The sequence below is a fragment of the Somniosus microcephalus genome, chromosome 3 (assembly GCF_052327205.1).
Source record: "Somniosus microcephalus isolate GS21.2 chromosome 3, FLI_Smic_1.0, whole genome shotgun sequence".
Classification (NCBI taxonomy): Eukaryota; Metazoa; Chordata; class Chondrichthyes; order Squaliformes; family Somniosidae; genus Somniosus; species Somniosus microcephalus.
This window is the reverse complement of record NC_140989.1, coordinates 255,253,780-255,272,521: the sequence shown is the minus strand read 5'-3', so window position 1 is coordinate 255,272,521 and position 18,742 is coordinate 255,253,780. Positions and strand designations below refer to the sequence as shown.

At 48.5% G+C, this 18,742-nt stretch overlaps 1 protein-coding gene across 2 annotated transcripts in view; it reads right to left on the bottom strand.

Annotated features, from left to right (window-relative positions):
* LOC147121856 (tRNA-splicing endonuclease subunit Sen15-like) overlaps positions 1-18,742 on the bottom strand; it is a 144,474-nt gene that overhangs the window by 85,427 nt on the left and 40,305 nt on the right. The gene's annotated exons all lie outside the window — the stretch shown is intronic.

Here is an 18,742-nt window from a genome sequence, read left to right as displayed (position 1 = left end):
CTCAATAAAACAGGGAAGCGTCATCATCAGCATATCGCCAGCCGAACAACCGGTTCACCCATTTGATGCAGGGAGCACCATCTTCTCTCTATATCGATGAACATCCTTCTACAATTGTTTTGCTCTCAAACAAATTCACCCAATATTTTTGGATCTGTTAAGTGCCCGGCACCCTGACACTGTATCCCAGCAAAGACTGAATGTCTTTACGAGGAGGGGAAGCGACAACATTGAAAACAATCATTTTTGGTTTGAGGAAACTATTTTACAAGGTGAAAGAGATAGATGGGGTGGGGGGGTGGAGAGAAATCAGAAAATATCAGAAAATTTTCCATCTTTGAGGTAAAGTCAGACTGTTGCATAAAGTAACAACTGTCTGTTTTTGCCTCAGTAATCACTTCAGCGACATTCCTTACCTCTTCAATCCAATAGAGCTTCACGTTTCTGGGCTGGCTTTAACCATTCTATTAGAATTCCTGGCACTGGTTGCAGATTTTGAAACCAGAACTTGGCATAAACCTGAATTTAAAAAGCATCGAGGCAGAAAGACCGAACTTGCATTTATGTAGCGTATCCTTAAGTCATCCCAAAACACTGTACGGCAAATCAATTACTTATTCTTTGAAGTGCAGTCAGAATGGTGTCATAGGATTTTCTAGGTCCCTCTGAACAGGTAGTTGGGGCTTCGGTTTAATGCCTGATCCTGAAAGGTGGCACCTCCAGCAATGCACGGTCACGTCAGTCTAACTCGGGTCCTAAGATGGGCTTTCTGACTCCAAGTTAAGCGATACCAACTGAGCTCAAATATACTCAAAGCCAAAAGTGGAAGCAGTAAAATCTTTTACTGCACTCCCCCCCTCCCTCCGCTCATACACCCTTCAAATGAAGGGCACAGGAAAGCGGTGAGACAACATGAAAATCTCTTAAGGGACACGCATCCCCATATCGGATGGCTCAACTTATTCATATAGGAAGATATCAAAGAACAGCTATACTAGTGATGAGACTTGACTACTGGTTTCCCCCTTTAAATTAGTCGCTTGATAAATCACTTTTACCTACAAAACAGGTGTGATTTATGGCTTTTATTTCTATGGATGAAAGGTAGTAATGTACAATCCCTACAGGCAGCTACTAAGTTCTGCCTTTGTCCAATTTTACAAGTACTGTATTCATTCACCAGGAATTGAAACAGAATTTTTTTTTTTTTTTTTAAAGGCACACTTTTCTTGCATGCTACAGTTCATGGATGCCGAGTCATATCAAAAACACACACACACCCCCACCCCAATGAAGCTCGCCTCCCCCCCACCCCCTCAAAGCCAACATCCTCTCCGCTGTTCCACTGATGACAAACTATGCCTCTCTCTCCCCTGCACAAATTTGGCCTTCTCCTTTCCTCTGCTAAGAGCAAATTTACCCCTACTCCCCCACTGAACTGAAGTTTGTCACTATGCCTGCCCCTCTCGACCCCCCCATCTCATGAGCAGTAACTCCCCTCCACCCAGGTAGAAGCCAACTCCACACCCCCCCCCAACCCACTGAGAAACAACTGGTGCTTCTTCCAACCCCTTATCCAGAAGCAACTCAGCACCACCCCCCCATCTCGAGCCAAAATATTACCCTCTAACATTTCCCCCTTCACCCCCACGAGAAAACCGTTCCTTCCCATTCCGCACACGGATGGAATTGAGCGATGACCTAGTGCCTCTTCCCCTTATTGAAAGGAGAACTGGCCCCAGCCCAGTGCCACCCTGTCAACACTGCCCCCTCTTCTTCCTCAACCTTTTCTCCCCCCCCCATTTTGGTCTCCCTCTCTCATGCCCTTGAAGAAACGGAACCTGGTTCAGTGCCACCTGTGCTTTCATTGCTCTCTATTGTTCCATCTCCTCCTGCTCTGTCCCATTCCTCTTCTCGCCTGCCTCCCCTCTACCTGATCCAGTTATCCCACCACTTTCTAACCTGCTTGACCCAGACACTGGGCAGGGTCTTGACTCCCTGCGTGCAACCCCACAGGATATCAGCATATTATATTTTATATATAGTACAAAAACGTCCTTCCACAGTAGTCTAACCCCTCTAGATATTAAAGCCAATTAAATATCTACAGGACAGTTCGTAAGGGAAAGTACTGAAGCAAAAGTTGAAATCAGAATACTGTACTCTGAAGGGAAAGGAGGGTCAGAAGAAGCACGATGCTGGCTCACATACCATCAAACTGAGGAATGTTACATTTATTTTACTAGAAAAACTATCCTAAATAAAGATAGCTTTCTGGTGCCAGCCTTGCATTGCCAGACTCTTAAAGCAGGTTATGAATTCCTCCAAGAATGTACCCCATTTGACGGCCCAATTTTGTGGTGCATCACTGCAAAAACTAGCTGATCTGATGAAAAGATTGTGGTATCACTAAATCAAATTGCTGTTTCACACATCAGTAATATTATTTAAGTGAGGATTGCTACTTCTAGGCACATATCCAATTTAAATTAGTAACCTGTTGGTTCTTTGGGGAAGGAGAAGAAATGTCCATTTAGCCAGAGGTCCTGGAAAGAGTTAATCACACGTACAGACTTCTCAAATGACAGAAATAGCACTCCTCCAGAAAGAGTCTTTGCTGCCTCATTAGTCTGATTGTTTTGAAAATAAATAATGGTAAGGGAACATAACCTTTATCAAAGTGAATACATATAAAAATACAATGTACAAAGCATTAAATGACCCAGCATTTTCTTAAGGAAGCAATCTGTGTATTCAATGTTTAGCCTGAATGACTAGTTTCCAGAACCAAATCAAAACTCTCCCCATGCCCCTCTCCCCGCAAATTGCCATTACTCCATATAAACTGGTACACGGTAGAGTGCCATGTTCCATTATTTCACAAATGATAGAATAAACCCCACAGGGTTCCCACAGAGCAGTGGATTGCCCAAGCCCTGTAATTATTGGTAGCTTGCAAATCTACACCAGATATGGAATGAAACTAGTTCTCGTGGCGACACAAAGTATGCGATCATAAGACCTTGCTTGACAAGGGATCCCAATTTTCAGTCAGACTGCGAGACAGAGCGCTGCGCCACCAGAGTGCCCAATCTCAGAGAGACCGACCGAAATAGAGAGAGAAATATAGAGAGAGAGAGAAATATATAGAAAGAGAGAAAAATATATAGGAAGAGAGAATAGGAAGAGAGTGAAAGAGAGAGTGAAAAAGAGAGAGAGGGAGAGAAAGGGAGCCGTTATGCCCAGCTCTTGCTGACTTATTACGTAATATAATTGACTAGGGCTGTGGTGAGTTCTGCAATGCAGACTGTCCCTCCTGCTTAACTAGAGGAGGAAGCATGGCAGCAGGTGGTAGCAATGAAAAACTGTGCAGTACCTGCTCCCCGTGAAGAACTGCTCAGAATGCAGCAAGTGGCCTTGGGCAAATGATACTCTTCTGAATGAGGCTTTAACAGCAATCAAGTGCGCATGAGCTAAAAATCAGACAGTTGAACAGAAAATGACACTGTTTCTTTCTTCAAAAATTGTACGAATGCCCATTGTTGGTCCTATGAAATATGTAGCACTGTGAGCAATTGACACCAAAAAAGTGATAAACAATGCTATTTTGTCACGATATTTAACACAGATTTCAAGTACAACCTGTCCGGTGGAAGATTTTTTTTCTAATTGGGGAAAATAATTAGGTTTTTTAAATATATTTTCATAAAGCCTTCACAACATTACTTCATCATCTACAGAATATTCCAGTTAATCTAAAAACAGCCAGCAAGTTCACAATCAGTAAGTGTAATGTAGTGACATTATTATTGAGTAAGTCTGAGATCCTCACTGACTAGGCTAAAACAAGACTTGCTGGTTATACAATATATAACATTTAATTGGACAGCATAGTTGGGGAGGATTCTTTTAACCGGCACCTAAATAACCAGAAATCTCTGTTAACCTGCAAAATTCAGGAGTAGGTTCAGGTAAGTTTTACTTCATATTAGTGGCAGTTCCTGGATCTGTGGCTGTGTAACTGGGGTTCGTGCACTTGTTGCTAAGCAACAGGGATGCTTGGTCTGTGGCTGGAGTTCCTGCACATGTTGCTAAGCAACAGGGAAGCCTGGATTTGTTGCTGTGTACGGAGCTCTCGTACCTTTTAACTACACCTCTCTGTAATCCGGACTTTTTGATAATCCGGCACCACGCCGGTCCCGTTGGTGCCGGATAATAAAGAGTTTCCTGTACAAGTATTGGAATTGGAATTTTTGAAATCTATAAATTTATCACCAGTTATTTTTACCACTTGTGAACCTTTTGAATGTTTTAGGACTCATACTTAAATTAGCAGTGGAAATTTTGTAATCAACTAAATTCACAAACATAAAATTTCAGTAATCAAGGGCTAAGCCTTTCAGAACTCCATTTTCTCTGGTGAAAACTGCTTGTTCACATTTCTCTTAGACACCAATGCTACTTCTTAGTGTTACACAAGCTCTCTCACAACACCAAAATGTCCTGTGGGTACATCAAGAATTTCTGTATGCCGGCGAGGCAAAAGGACAAGAGCCTGGTAGCTTAAAATAACTAATTTACTGCCCCCACCCCCGCCATGTCATGAAAATTCAGATACCCTTTACCAAAGTGCATTTAACAAAGTCTGTATTACATAGCATTACATAGAATATACAGCACAGAAACAGCCATTCAACCCAACCAGTCCGACTCGACTCGAGCCTCCTCCCGTCTTTCCTCATCTAACTCTATCAGCATAACCCTCTATTCCCTTCTCCCTCATATGCTTATCTAGCCTCTCCTTAAATTCATCTATACTATTCGCCTCAACCACTCCCTGTGGTAGCGAGTTCCACATTTTTACCACTCTCTGGGTAAAGATGTTTCTTCTGAATTCCCTATTTGATTTCTTGGTGACTACCTCATGTATCTGTAGTCTTTCATTTTCATACAAAATTAGGAATTAATGCTATAGAGCTGTGAGAAGACACAGATTGTTGAGATAGAGATTTGCTGACTCAGACACAGAGGGCTCGAATTTCCAAGCCCAGTGGAGGCGGGTTTGGAGGCAGGAGTGGGGGGAAATTGCAGAATTGGGAGGCACGAACCCTTCCCGCCCCCCAACCCGCCTCCATGCCCGTTTCCCAGGAGGCGGGTACCCGACCTGTGCTGGGAGCCGCCTCCCCGAGGCAGGAAGGGGATTAGTGCCAATTAACTGCCTGTTAACAGGTAGTTAACAGGCAGTTTTTGGCCTAATCCCGATTTTTAGCCCTGAAGTGTGGGCTGCCCGACGGCTCCAAACCACAGCAAGTTAGCGAGGTGGACCGTCAGACTGAAGGGCTTGGAGGGTTCGAGATGTCCGGTGTTCAGGTGAGTGATGGGTGCATGAGTGCAGAGGTAAGTGTGTTTGGTGTGTGTAAAGTGTTTAAAGAAGTTTTACTTACCTTTACTTACTAATGCAGGCTTCCTTCCTTCAGGTCTCGGGAGTCCCTCATCTCACTGGCACAGAAAGCAGAATGGCCGCAAGCTGTTAAAAGTTGCAGCATTCTGCTTTCTGTTCTGGAGAGATTTCTAACTGAGTCTGTGGAGAAGGGCTCAAGTTAGAAGTCAGATTGTCAGTGTTTTGACAGCTTCACAAAGCTGTCAAACGCTGATATTTCATCTGTCAAAAGCTCTTGACAGATGAAATGTCAATCCCTGATGTCACCTGTAACTGGGTGTCCCTTAATTGGCCTGCTGAGCCCGCTGGGTGGGCTCAACAAGGTCAATCAAGGGAAAATCGCGTGGGTTGGTCACAAATCGATGGAGGTGGGACTACAACCCAAAAAGTGGGAGTCCCACCTCCATCACGTCCTCGTTGACAAAATCCAGCCCAGAGTGTAAACAGCCAGTAAAAGCAACTGCGCAACAGAAAAATTGAGAGATTGGAAATATCTTAATATATTTTGTCACAAGAAATTTATGTTTTCTGAATGTCCACATGCATTATTTTGTTTTAGTGTTACAAATTCTGCGTTAGATACTTCCTCAGATTCAGTGGTGCTGGTCACTCCCATGAGCTATCCTCATGTCTTACATTCAGAGCTGTGCCTGCACTTCCCAGTAGTTAATTGCACCAGAGTGTAACCTGGGGAAGAGAAAAAGATTGGTGAAGTCAAGTGTAGGTCCCTTGCAGTCAGAATCGGGGGAATTTATAATGGGGAACAAAGAAATGGCAGACTGTAATGAAATCTGTTTGTCTTGCCTGTATCCATTTTGCACTCATGTATATTACCCTCCCCCACACGGTGTATAGTTTCACTTCCTCTTTCCTGACTAACCTGGAAGGTTCCAGGTCTTGGCTCTTGGCTCCGCCCCTGACTTCTCTTACTTAATGATCTCAGGATCTGTATGACTCATTCCTGTGAGCCAGTCGGTGTGTTGAGATGTTAGCTCTGATCTTAGTGATTAAAAGCCAACTTGTTAAAGTCTATAACTTCTAGCTTTGTGGTTATTGAAGGCACATCAATTTTAATCACTAAAGAATACTAGGATGGATCGACTCCTAAAACCAGAGCATCTGGACTTGGATCCACATTCTGCTGAAGCATCAAATCAATTTGGACACTGGCTCAAATGCTTCGAACTCTTCGCGAGGGCCTCATCCGCTAGCGAGGTAGATAAACTGAGTCTACTGACTACTCGCGTTAGTCATCGGATTTATTCGTTCATCCGGGACGCCACCTCTTACACGGAGGCCATCACTATCCTGAAGGCCCAATACCAGAGGCCAGTAAACGAAGTGTACGCCAGACATCTGCTGGCTACACGCAGGCAGCGACCTGAGGAATCAATGGACGATTTCTTACAAGGCCTAAAGGACTTGGTCCGGGACTGTAACTGCAAGGCCGTAACGGCCAACGTGTACTCTGACGAATTGGTCCGCGATTCCTTCATCACGGGCCTCAAATCAAATTATATCCGGCAGAGACTGCTGGAGAAGGAGGTCCTGGACTTAAAAAAGGCAGTGGCCACTGCGCAATCGCTGGACGTGGCCCAGAAAAACTCTGACTCTTATTCTTCTGGCCATGCGGCCCTCACCACCTCGTGCGCGCCGAGCGGGCCGCCATCTTGGAATCAGCCCTCTTCCCCATCCAGGTCTCAGACCAGCTCTACACCGTCGGAGTCCCCACACAGAAGTTCACCCAGGAGTCCTACTACAGCGGCAATGTCTCGAGGCCCGAAATGCTACTTCTGCGGCCAAGCACCCCAGACAACAATGCCCAGCGAAGGACGCTACATGCTTCAAATGTAAGAAAAAGGGGCATTTTAGCAAAGTCTGCAGGGGGAATCCGATTTCCAACTCCGTCACCGCCTCGTGCGTGCCGTGCGGGCCGCCATCTTTTCCCGACTCAACGGCCGCCCAGGGCCCAACAGTGGCTTCGATCACGGTGGATCAATCCAGGCCACACCCGTTGACAAAATCCATGATGGACATACAGGTAAACGGGAATTTAACGAAATGTTTAATTGACTGTGGGAGTACCGAGAGTTTTATCCACCCTAGCCTGGTACGGCGGCACTCATTAACGGTAACCCCTACACGGAGCAGAATTGCTATGGCTGCTAAGCCCCACACTTCGGACATTTTGGGCTACTGTGTGGTAACACTGACTGTAAAAGGCACGGACTACAAGGATTTTAAACTCCTCGTGATGCCAGAACTCTGTGTTAATGTAATCTTGGGCCTGGACTTCCAGTGCCACCACGAAAGTGTCACGCTAACATATGGCGGGTCCCAGCCGCCACTCACAGTCTGTGGCCTATCAACCTTAAAAATCAGCCCGCCCTCTTTATTCGCTAATCTCGCTCCGAACTGTAGGCCCATAGCGACCAAAAGTAGACGGTACAGTCTGGAAGACAGACACTTTATCAAGGCAGAAGTGGACAGACTCCTGCGGGAAGGCATTATTGAATGCAGTACCAGTCCGTGGCGTGCCCAAGTAGTCATAGTTAAAAATAGCGAAAAGAAACAGATGGTAATTGACTACAGCCAGACTGTTAATATTTATACCCAGCTGGACGCCTACCCTTTACCCCGCATATCAGAAATGGTCAACCAGATTGCGCAATACCGAGTCTTCTCGACTATCGGCCTCAAATCCGCGTATCACCAGCTCCCCATTAGAACGGAGCCCATACACCGCCTTTGAGGCGAACGGACGCCTCTACCATTTTCTCAGAGTGCCCTTCGGGGTAACAAATGGGGTCTCGGTCTTCCAATGTGAGATGGACCGCATGGTTGACGAGAATAAACTACAAGCTACCTACCCCTATCTGGACAATGTCACTATCTGCGGGCACAACCAGCAACACCACGATCTAAATCTTGCGAGATTTTTAAAAACTGCCCTAAAGCTGAATCTAACCGACAACGAAGACAAATGTGTCTTCAACACAACCCGTCTCTGTATCCTCGGCTGTGTGGTGGAAGATGGGATAATTGGACCGGACCCTGACCGATTACGCCCCCTAAAGGAACTGCCCCTGCCACACAATCCCAAAGCTTTAAAAAGGTGCCTGGGATTTTTTTCGTATTATGCCCAATGGGTGCCCAATTACTCTGATAAGGCCCGACCCCTCATTAAATCGACGTCCTTCCCACTATCAGCCGAAGCTCGGGAGGCTTTCACCAGTACTAAACAGGACATTGAAAGGGCTGCAGTGTGTGCAGTGGACGAATGCATTCCCTTTCAAGTCGAAAGCGATGCGTCAGACTTTGCCTTAGCTGCGACCCTCAATCAGGCTGGGAGACCTGTGGCCTTCTTCTCCCGAACCCTTCAGGGACCTGAAATCAGGCACTCTTCTGTCGAGAAGGAGGCACAGGCTATAGTGGAGGCAGTGCGGCACTGGAGACACTACCTAGCCGGCAAACGTTTCACCCTGCTCACCGACCAGCGGTCGGTGGCTTTCATGTTTAATAACAAAGGGGGAAAATCAAGAATGACAAAATACTCAGGTGGAGGATCGAACTATCCACGTTCGACTATGATATTATGTACAGGCCGGGAGCCCTTAATGAACCCCCAGACGCCCTATCGCGGGGAATGTGTGCCAGCATTCATACGGACAAATTACAGGGTCTCCACAACGACCTCTGTCACCCAGGGGTCACCCGACTATACCATTTTATAAAGTCCCACAATCTGCCCCACTCCATCGAGGAGGTCAGGGCAATGACCAGAGCCTGCCGCATCTGTGCGGAATGCAAGCCTCGTTTCTACAGGCCTGACCGTGCACACCTTATCAAAGCCACACGGCCATTCGAGCGCCTAAGTCTGGACTTCAAGAGACCCCTTCCCTCTGCCGACCGTAACGTATACTTCCTCAATATCATCGATGAATATTCCCGCTTCCCCTTCGCCATTCCCTGCCCAGACATGGCCAGTGCCACGGTCATCAAGTGTCTCGGTAATCTATTCTGCATGTTTGGCATGCCGAACTACATACACAGCGATAGGGGGACGTCATTTATGAGTGACGAACTGCGCCAGTTCTTGCTCTCAAAGAGGATAGCCACTAGCAGAACCACTAGCTACAACCCCCGGGGTAATGGGCAAGTGGAAAGGGAGAATGCTACCGTTTGGAAGGCTGTCACGTTAGCCTTAAAGTCAAAAGGCCTTCCGACCTCCCGCTGGCAGGAAGTCCTCCCAGACGTGCTCCACTCCATAAGGTCTCTGTTATGTACAGCCACTAACGCTACCCCTCACGAAAAGATGTTCGTTTTCCCCCGGAAATCCACCTCGGGCATATCTCTACCCGTGTGGCTGACGTCTCCGGGGACAGTACTATTGTGGAAGCACGTGAGAGGCCATAAAACGGACCCCCTTGTGGAAAAGGTACAGCTCCTCCATGCAAACCCTCAGTACGCCTATATCGAATACTCTGACGGGCGAGAGGACACTGTTTCCATAAAAGACCTCGCTCCCTCGGGGAGCGGAGAGAACGATGAGAGGCTACCCGAGGAAGACCTACACCAAAAAGAGACAGGACGCCCAGAGGTATCAATACCCAACTTTAACCTGGAGGACACTGCAGATAACCTGGAAGACACTGCGGAGGCCCGGACAGCGGAGGAACCAGAATCCACTCCCCTAGAGGCACCCCAACCGGCTTTGCGCCGATCACTGAGAACCGCAAAGCCTCCTGACAGACTCACTTATACCAACTTTTAAGAAACATCACCCCGATGGACTAAATCTAAAGAAGGGGTGAATGTAATGAAATCTGTTTGTCTTGCCTGTATCCGTTTTGCACTCATGTATATTACCCTCCCCCACACGGTGTATAGTTTCACTTCCTCTTTCCTGACTAACCTGGAAGGTTCCAGGTCTTGGCTCTTGGCTCCGCCCCTGACTTCTCTTACTTAAAGATCTCAGGATCTGTATGACTCATTCCTGTGAGCCAGTCGGTGTGTTGAGATGTTAGCTCTGATCTTAGTGATTAAAAGCCAACTTGTTAAAGTCTATAACTTCTAGCTTTGTGGTTATTGAAGGCACATCACAGACCAACTAAATACATATTTTGGTTCTGTCTTCACAAAGGAGGACACAAATAACCTCCCAGAGATGCCAGGGAACATAGGGTCTGATGAAAGGGTGGAACTGAAAGAAATCAGTATTTGTAGGTAAATGGTGTTAGGAAAATTGATGGGACTGAAGGTCGATGTGGTAAACCACTTGTATCGTTCACTATCGTTACACTATAGTTATCACTGTTATATCGTTACTCTATGGTTATCACTGTTCACACTGTTGTATCACTATACGAGGTCGCCTCTTGTCACGCTGCTATACCTGGGCTGACCACTGCTGACTCCGCCCATGACTCCACCTACCTGCCCAGGTATAAAGGTAGTCGACTGGCTGGCATTCCTCCTTGTTGTATCCGATCACCCACGAGGGTGGGCTCTGTTATTTAGCCAATAAAAACCTATAGTTACTTTCTTAACTCGTCGCTTTTCATTGGATGAATTGATAGGTATATCAATTTTATTGGCTAAATTTTAAAATGTCGACAACTGAGCAGTCAAACGACCAGCCAAGCGACCAGCCAGACGCCCAGCTACAACAGCCACAGCAGCCGGCCTGGCTGCGAGCCCTCAGACCACCGTACCTGGATCTAAACCCACAGGCAGCAAACTCAGCCCTCGACTTCGAACACTGGCTGAGCTGCTTCGAAGCCTACCTGGGAGAATCCGGCGTGCCTCAGAAATCCATGCTAAGAGTTCTGAACGCCCAAGTGAGCCCTAAAGTATTCGCACTCATCCGGGACCTTAAAACATACGAGGACGCCATCAACCGGCTGAAAAGACAGTACCAAACCCCGGTAAATTCCATGTATGCCAGACACCTCCTAAGATCCCGCCCGCAACAGCCAGGAGAGCCCGTGGAGGAATTTTTACGGGTGCTACAAGCACTCGGCAGAGACTGTAACTTTAAAGCGGTAACGGCGGCAGAAAATACTGAAGACAATGTCCGCGATGCCTTCGTGAAAGGCCTGCGGTCCGACTACTCACGGCAAAGACTACTGGAAGCAAGGGACCTCGACCTGGACAAAGCTGCAGCCCTCGCTCTCTCTCTAGAGGTGGCCCATCGGGACCTTGAGGCATACTCAAGGTACTGTAACTCGCGACCCTGGGACTTGGGACCGACCCCGACCGCGATACCCCCCGCAGCAACCCCCCTGGGACCTACCTCAGCGTCGGCGTCCCGGACCCGATCGAGACCGCCACCCCCGGTACCGGCTCCGACATCGGACCCCCGCGATCGGGCCGCCGGCTGCTTCTTCTGCGGCCAGGCGAAACACCCGAGGTCGCGCTGCCCAGCCAGGAACTCTACCTGCTCAAACTGCAGGAAGAAAGGCCACTTCACTAAGGCCTGCAGAGGTGGATCATCAGAGGCCAGCAGTGCCTCATGCGAGCTGTGGGGGCGGCCATCTTCCTTCAAGGCAACAGAGGCTAGCATCCCCGCATGTGAGTCATGGGGTGGCCATCTTTGATACAGGCAACCGACACCAGCAGTGCCTCATGTGAGTTATGGGGGCAGCCATCTTCTCCGCCATTTTGTCCAACCTCGTGGGAGACGCCATTTTACCCACCACGCCCGACCGCCACCATGCCTCTAGACCCGACTACCGCCTCAACCGCAGACTACAACAACTCGCTCAGCTATACACTAGCCTCCGTCACACTGGACCAGGCCCGCCCGCATCACCTGTCCAAGTTGATGATGGACATCAAAGTAAATGGCCACGCCACGACCTGCCTGTTCGACAGCGGCAGCACGGAGAGCTTCATCCACCCAGACACGGTGAGCCACTACTCCCTCCCTGTCCTGCCAACGCGCAACCGGATCTCGATGGCATCGAGGTCACACGCCACAGACATCAGCGGCTACTGTGTTGTGACCCTGTCGGTTAAGGGTACGGAGTATAAAAATTTTAAACTCCTCGTCCTGCCCCAGCTATACGCTGCCGTCCTACTAGGCCTAGACTTCCAATCCCACCTCCAAAGCGTCACGCTAGCATACGGCGGACCCCTCCCCCCACTCACAGTCAACAACCAGCAGATTTTAAACCGCCCACCGCGTAACACCTGCGGCCTATCCACCCTCAAGGTCCCGCCACCTTCCCTGTTCGCTAACCTCACCCGCGACTGCAAACCCGTCGCTACCAAGAGCAGACGGTACAGCGCCGGGGACAGAGCTTTCATTAGCTCTGAGGTGCAGCGTCTCCTGAAGGAGGGCATCATCGAGGGGAGTACCAGCCCCTGGCATGCCCAGTTCGTGGTCGTTAAGACCGGCAATAAAAACCGCCTGGTCATCGACTACAGCCAGACCATAAACAGGTACACCCAGCTGGACGCATACCCCCTTCCCCGCATATCTGATATGGTCAATCAGATTGCGCAGTACCGGGTATTCTCCACCATCGACCTTAAGTCGGCCTATCACCAACTCCCTATCCGCCCTGAGGACCGCCAGTATACAGCCTTTGAGGCGAACGGCCGCCTCTACCACTTCCTTAGGGTTCCCTTCGGCGTCACCAATGGGGTTTCGGTCTTCCAAAGGGAGACGGACCGGATGGTTGACCAGAACGGGCTGCACGCCACGTTCCCCTATCTAGATAACGTCACCATCTGCGGCCGCGACCGGCAGGACCACGATGTTAATCTGGAGAGATTCCTCCGTACGGCCCAATGGCTGAACCTCACCTACAATAAGGATAAATGTGTGTTTAACACCTCGCGCCTTGCCATCCTCGGCTGTGTAGTAGAGAACGGAGTCATCGGCCCCGACCCCGAAAGAATGCGCCCCCTCATGGAGCTACCCCTCCCCCACTGTCCAAAGGCACTGAAGAGAACCCTGGGGCTCTTCGCCTTCTATGCCCAATGGGTGCCCAATTATGCGGACAAAGCCAGACCCCTCATGAAGTCCACATCCTTCCCCCTTACGGAGGAAGCGTGCGCAGCCTTCTCCCTCATTAAGGGAGACATTGCCAAGGCCACTATGCACGCAGTGGATGAGTCCATCCCCTTCCAAGTCGAGAGCGATGCATCCGACTTCGCCCTAGCCGCCACCCTTAACCAGGAGGGGAGACCGGTGGCCTTCTTCTCAAGGACCCTACAGGGCCCTGAGATCCGACACTCGTCGGTCGAGAAGGAGGCCCAGGCGATTGTGGAGGCGGTACGACGCTGGAGGCACTACCTGGCAGGCAAACGATTTACCCTCCTTACCGACCAACGTTCGGTCGCTTTTATGTTTAATAACAAGCTGAGGGGCAAAATCAAGAATGATAAGATCTTGAGGTGGAGAATCGAGCTCTCCACCTACGATTATGATATCTTGTACCAGCCAGGTAAGCTGAACGAACCCCCCGATGCTCTGTCACGAATTACATGCGCCAGCGCGCAAAGTGATAGACTTCAGACCCTCCACAACGACCTCTGCCACCCCGGGGTCACCAGACTTTACCACTTCATCAAGGCCCGCAACCTGCCCTACTCCATCGAGGAGGTCAGGACCATGACCAGGAACTGCCAGACCTGTGCCGAGTGCAAACCGCACTTCTTTAGGCCGGACAGAGCAAGCCTGATCAAGGCCACCCGCCCCTTCGAGCGCCTGAGCATCGACTTTAAGGGGCCCCTCCCGTCCTCTGACCGTAATGTGTACTTCCTCAACATTGTTGATGAGTACTCCCGTTTCCCCTTTGCCTTCCCCTGCCCAGACATGACCAGTACCACGGTCATTAAATGCCTGAACGACCTCTTCGCCTTGTTCGGGTTCCCAAACTATATACATACTGACCGGGGCTCCTCCTTCATGAGCGAGGAACTCCGTCAGTTCCTACTAGCGAGAGGTATTGCTGCAAGCAGGACCACCAGCTACAACCCCGAGGGAACGGCCAGGTAGAAAGAGAAAACGCGACGGTATGGAAGGCCGTCCTCTTAGCCTTAAAGTCTAAGGGCCTCCCAACCTCCCGCTGGCAGGAAGTCCTCCCGGCAGCGCTGCATTCCACCCGGTCACTACTCTGCACTGCCATCAACGCCACCCCCCATGAACGAATGTTTGCCTTCCCCAGGAAGTCGACTACGGGAACCACGCTACCAACCTGGCTGACCTCTCCGGGGCCCGTCTTGCTGTGAAAGCATGTGAGGGCCCATAAAACGGACCCCCTGGTCGAGAGGGTGGACCTCCTGCACACCAACCCCCAGTACGCCTATGTGGCATACCCAGATGGGCGGGAGGACACAGTTTCCTTACGAGACCTCGCACCCTCGGGCACTCCGGAGACACCACCTTCACCCCCCCATCACCCCCCCAATTCCAGACCAGGTAGACGGCATGCCGGAACCCCACGAGCCTTCGCCGACCACGCAGACACCAGCATTAACACCGGATAATGCAACACCGCCGCTGCGACGATCAGGAAGGCTTACGAGGCCTCCGGACCGACTGACATACCAGAACTGGTAGTACACTTCACCCTGCCGGACTCAAATCTAAACAAGGGGTGAATGTGGTAAACCACTTGTATCGTTCACTATCGTTACACTATAGTTATCACTGTTATATCGTTACTCTATGGTTATCACTGTTCACACTGTTGTATCACTATACGAGGTCGCCTCTTGTCACGCTGCTATACCTGGGCTGACCACTGCTGACTCCGCCCATGACTCCACCTACCTGCCCAGGTATAAAGGTAGTCGACTGGCTGGCATTCCTCCTTGTTGTATCCGATCACCCACGAGGGTGGGCTCTGTTATTTAGCCAATAAAAACCTATAGTTACTTTCTTAACTCGTCGCTTTTCATTGGATGAATTGATAGGTATATCAGTCGATACATCCCCAGGGCCTGATAATCTACATCCCAGGGTACTTAAGGAAGTGGCCCAAGAAATAGTAGATGCATTGCTGGTCATCTTCCAGAACTCGATAGACTCTGGAACGGTACCCATGGATTGGCGGATAGCTAATGTTACCCCACTATTCAAAAAAGGTGGTAGAGAAAAGGCGGGGAATTATGGACCGGTAAGCTTGACATCGGCAGTGGGGAAAATGCTAGAGTCCATTATGAAAGATGTAATAGCAGAGCACTTGGAAAGCAGTGACTGGATCGGACAAAGTCAACATGGATTTATAAAAGGTAAATCATGCTTGACTAGTCTACTGGAATTTTTTGAGGATGTAACTGGTAAAATAGATAAGGGAGAACCAGTGGATGTGGTGCATTTGGGCTTTCAGAAGGCTTTCGATAAGGTCCCGCATAAGAGATTAGCATGCAAAATTAAGGCACATGGGATTGGGGGCAAGGTATTGACTTGGATAGAGAACTGGTTGGCGGACAGAAAGCAAAGAGTTGGAATAAACGGGTCGTTTTCCGAGTGGCAGGCAGTGACTAGTGGGGTACCGCAAGGATCGGTCCTAGGACCCCAGCTGTTCACAATATATATTAATGATCTGGACGAGGGAATTGGATGTAATATCTCCAAATTTGCAGGCGACACAAAGCTGGGGGGGAGGGTATGCTGTGAGGAGGATGTCGTGAAACTCCAGCACGATTTGGACAGGTTGGGTGATTGGGCAGAAACATGGCAAATGCACTATAATGTGGATAAATGTGAGGTTATCCACTTTGGTGGCAAAAACAGGAAGGCAGATTATTATTTGAATGGTAATAGTTTGGGAGAAGGGGAAGTGCAAAGAGACCTGGGTGTTCTTGTACACCAGTCGCTGAAGGTAAGCATGCAGGTGCAGCAGGCGGTTAAGAAGGCAAATGGTATGTTGGCCTTCGTAGCAAGAGGGTTCGAGTACAAGAACAAGGATGTCTTGCTACAGTTGTACAGGGCCTTGGTGAGACCACACATTGAGTATTGTGTGCAGTTTTGATCACCTTACCTGAGGAAGGACGTTCTTGCCATGGAAGGAGTGCAGCGAAGATTCACCAGGCTGATACCTGGGATGGCAGGAATGACATATGAGGAGAGATTGGGTCGATTGGGCTTATACTCACTGGAGTTTAGAAGATTGAGAGGGGATCTCATCGAAACCTATAAAATTCTGTCAGGCCTGGACAGACTAGATGCAGGAAGGATGTTTCTGATGGCCGGGGAGTCCAGAACGGTGGCATAGTCGTTAGCACTGTTGCCTCACAGCGCCAGGGACCCGGGTTCGAATCCGGCCTCGGGTGACTGTCTGTGTGGAGTTTGCACATTCTCCCCGTGTTTGCGTGGGTTTCCTCCGGGTGCTCCGGTTTCCTCCCACAGTCCAAAGATGTGCAGGTTAGGTTGATTGGCTATGATAAATTGACCCTTAGTGTTAGGGGGATTAAATACGTGGGGTTACGGGGATAGGGTGGGATATGTGTTGGTGTAGGGGTTACGGGGATTGGGTGGGATATGTGTCGGTGCAGGCTCGATGGGCCGAAATGGCCTCTATCTGCACTGTGGGGTTTCTGTGATTTCTGTGAGAACCAGGGGTCATAGTCAAAGGATAAGGGGTAAGCCATTTAGGACTGAAATGAGGAGGAATTTCTTCACCCAGAGAGTGGTGAACCTGTGGAATTCTCTGCCACAGAGGGCGGTGGAGGCCAGTTCATTAAGTATATTCAAGAAAGAGTTGGATATATTTCTTAAGGCTAAAGGGATCAAGGGATATGGGGAGAAGGCAGGGACCGGGTACTGAATTTGGATGATCAGCCATGATCTCATTGAATGGCGGAGAAGGCTCGAAGGGCCGAATGGCCTACTCCTGCTCCTATCTTCTATGTATCTATGTATGTAACAGCAGCACTCCTTCGTGATCTGAATTGAACACTATCATAAACATTTTAATCAAACTCATCTGGCGGGAAACCCACGGGACCGGGTGGAACGCCGGTTTCACACTCTGCCCAATATTATTCTCCATTGACTTCAGTGGAGAGTAAAATCCGGCGGGGAGTAAAAACAGCGTTGCACCTGAACCAGTCAGTTTTCCGATGGGTGAGTTAGGTTAAAATTGCCCCATGTCTTTCACGGGCAGTTCTTCAGCCTGTAGGTGTACTGAAAACACACTAGAAAGGCAAGGTCAGATACAAATCGTTAAGCTGCTTTATTTCACAGAAAGCAAGTGAATGTACAAAGTGATTATTATAACCAAAACTCATTTTCTTACTTCAGTTCAAGCCCCTCCTCATGAGCAACAAAGAATAAATCATGCCACACCATCCACGTTAGTGGGCTAATTTAACTTCTCCTGGTCAGCCTCCCGGTTCTGACCAGTTGAGTGAGTTTTCCCTCGCTAGCCCACTCTTTTCCTGGAACCTAGACTTTGTCCATGGTGGGTTTTTTTTTATGTCCTCCGAGTCAACAGGAAGTCAGGAGGCTCGTCTTCCAACCCCACCCATGTCCAGGACAGATAAACTGCCCATTAAACTGGCATCACCCTCGCAAGAGCGGGATTTCTGGCAGACAAGCCCCACTGAGGTAAAGCAAAGATTACAACATACCATGTGTGAACTCATGCTGAAATCGTCCCAATTCGTTAACATCTTATCAATTTTCTTGACCTGCTAAAGATAACTATTTCAATGGCTGGCCCATTCTCCTTATCATTCAAATGCCCCAGTCTTTTCCTCTGTTTCTAAAAAAAAACTGCTGGCATTTTGTACATTAGAATCTTAGAATTTTGGATTTGACTTCATATTAAAACTCAAACTAAGAATCCGTCACAAGTAGAATAGAAAGCACGACACTTGTATTATTATTCTGTATTCAGAGTTAACACTGAATTACAGCATTAAAACAGCAGACGCTTCAACACAAGACTAGTCTACTCCTCAATTAAAAGCCTATTACTCAAATTATCTCGTAATTTAATTTGAGCACTAAATTCTCACTTTGCTGTTATTTATGATGCTTAATTCAATTTTTAAGTGCAAAAAACACTTCACATTATCAAGAGTAGACTGTAGTTTGAAGTACCCAAAACCCGACATCACGTTTTCAGAACTTAATACTATCCTTGAGCGTTTTTTCCCTATCCATAATGGAAGGACAAGAAAGGTAGACAAAGTTTGGGTGTTCAGTTTAAATTCCACTTCAAAATTAGGTATTTTGGCATTTGCACTGAAACTGCCATTTCACCCTTGCCGTTTTCTCTCTCTCTCTCCCTCATGAAGGCACTGGCTCATGCTAAGAAACAATTCCACAGATGCTGT